This window comes from Mytilus californianus, unplaced genomic scaffold, assembly GCF_021869535.1.
Source record: "Mytilus californianus isolate M0D057914Y unplaced genomic scaffold, xbMytCali1.0.p SCAF_2, whole genome shotgun sequence".
Taxonomy (NCBI): domain Eukaryota; kingdom Metazoa; phylum Mollusca; class Bivalvia; order Mytilida; family Mytilidae; genus Mytilus; species Mytilus californianus.
The window spans coordinates 46,957,891-46,960,843 of record NW_026262668.1 but is presented as its reverse complement, the minus strand read 5'-3'; positions in this window follow the sequence as shown (position 1 = coordinate 46,960,843).

The following is a 2,953-nucleotide window of genomic DNA, read 5'->3' as shown; positions in this document are numbered from 1 at the left end:
AATAATGACGACTTCAGTATGTACACTAAAGAGATTTATCCTGCTGAACTGACTTTAAATAAAGCCAATGCTAACAATGAACACTGCCCTTTCCTAAATCGTGATATCTATATCTTTAACGGGAAGCTTAATACCAAAATTTATGATAAAAGAGATGATTTTTCATTTACTATTGTTAATTATCCATTTTTAGATGGTGACGTTCCCTTGTCACCATCTTAAGGTGTTTATATATCTCAACTTGTTCGATTCGCTCGTGTTTGTAACAATGTATTTGATTTTAACGAAAGAAACCTCTGCATTACTGAAAAATTATTACACCAGGGTTTTCGATATCACAAACTAGTCAAAACATTTACTAAATTTTATCATCGGTACAAGGACATCATTCGTAAATATAAATCAACGTGCAGACATCTTATACGTTCAGGTATTTCACATCCAATCTTTTATGGTAATATTCTAAACAAAGCACAAAAATGTCGACATTCACCTCAAAGGCTACCCAAACCTTTAAACAGACTTATTTAGAAGGGATATTGTTACGATACTGTTGTCAGGTCATTAAAGATGGCATATTTTGGTATTAGTATTGATTCACTCATAGGGTCTTTGCATTGGAAATAAACACATTTATTCTAAAACCAGTTGTTGGCATGATACGGGTTATGTTCTTCTCGTATATTTTATGATGGTATGATACTAAACCCCTAACGGGAGGGATTGTGCTTGATTTTCATATGATGAAGGTCGGGTTGTTGTCTCTTTGAAGCATTCCCAATTTCCATTATCAATTTTATCATTTATTTTATTAGTGTCTATTCATTGTATTAGCTATGATTCATTGGGATTTTGGTCAATAAATCATAATTTGAAATTTGAGCTAAAAATAGGGGTCGTTTTATGGTCTTATCGAATCTACTCCTTTTGACAAATAAACCTTTCACATAAATTGTATACTGATCTGTCATTATCTGTCAGAATGAGGGTGTTTATAAAGCAACTTTTCACATGAGATCTGTTTTAAATGGGCATAACTATCACAATTTCTTTCAAATTCCATCCTTATAAATGAGTTTGCTACTTTGTGGAAATGATCTCGAAACAAGTGTTGGAGGTCGTGTGTTTTGTCCCTGATGTTTTCTGCTTCTCTGTCAAGTAGGCAGAATTAAGGACTTGTTGGCTCATAGTCGGAATAATGTGTCCTATAATAAGACATTTCTTCCCGTGAATTGTTACAATGGGATTTACAAAAATGAACTATCAACTGTGTTGAAGAACGATTGTGGCCTTCGGCTGTTTTCTGCTCTTTGGTCAGGTTCTTGTCTCTTTGACACATTCCCCGTTTCCATTCTCAATTTTAGCATGTAAAAGGCCTGCTTAGGATGTGGGTCTTGAATTATATGTCTCATAACATCATGCTAAATCTTAAATATTGTTTATCAAATGGTACTTTCATTAGGCCAACACAAATATAGTTCTGTTTCCCTACCTACCTAACATTTCCGTGCCTTCCCTAACAAATATGGCAGATGGAAACTTCAGAACAGCTTTCGCATTCACTGAACTTATACTGTTGCCTTTTTTTCCTAATGGCGCGCGAGCAATCAATAATTCTTAACACAGGAAATCATTGTGGTTTAGCAAATTATAAAGGTAACACTAGGTCACCGAAAGCTGAATTTTTAGTTCAGTCTAGGTGGCCGAGTGGTATAGAGCGCTGGACACAGTGCAGGCGGGGTTGTCTCGATATCCCAATAGCATGAGTTCGAATCCCGGCGAGGGAAGAACAAAAATTTGCTTCCGCAAATTTGCAGATTTAACAATGTTGTGCTGATATATACATATATATATATGTATATGAAATATGAAAGAATTTCATCCAAACTGCAGTATTTACAACGTTCCTTTGAGTGTCATCTACTGTGATTTTAATATCATGTAACACCTTTGAGTTGGATATCACGGTAAAAAAAATCAATTGAAAATGCAAACAAAATACCATATGCTATGAGGTTTAATATTTTCCGCCAGAGACACATCCCTTATTAATTTCACAATCTATATAAATTACAATCTGCAGATGCAACTTGCCTCGTTGTTGTCGAAGAAAGATAACTAACTCGTCGTTGTCAAAGAAAGAAAACTCTTTCCAATAAGTTCCTCCTGCTGAACAATAATTTGAAGAAAAAAAACACCAACATAATGACACTTAAATATATCATCTGCTGCGGTATTGTTTATGACAATAAACTCTGAAACTGGAGTTAACTCAAGTATAAAATGCATCTGTCAGATGCACGTGGGCGAGTACAACCACGTAACTTATTCATGTATATAAATGAATAAGGATTAATTTATTTATTTCAACGTATCCTGTATATTTTTTGAGCTACACACTTAATCCAAAACTTAATTGACCACTGTTAGTATGGGTTCCTTCTAAGTTTTCAAAAATTCAAAAAGAATATCAAAATTGGTTCTAGTTTCTCAATCTGAGAAACCATTGCAAAGATCATCCGTTTGGATGTGTGGGGTGTATACATACGAAATCACGTCCAATAAGAATATGAATGTTAAATTCCTTTTTTATGTAGAGAACAGCTCATTCTATCAACGTTAAAAATCGCAACCACCCTTTAAGGGCCTGTTGCAAGAAAAAAATCTACCTTTATATGTCATGCCCTCATTTTCGAATAGCATTCCAAATTTTCTATCCTTTGTCTCTTTTGACTCACATTGTTGAGCCTTTTAAATTTACTATTGATAACACTTTGTAATTCTCGTCCTGAAATGCGTTAAATATTTGCAACTGCATGGCAAGTAAGTATCAATCTCCTGATAATACATGAACTATATGTCACTGGACGTTAAGCAAAGAAATTTTAAAAATTCTGAATTTTCAAACTGCAACAATTTACATGTATCTCAGGCTGAGGCAAAGAAACAAGTG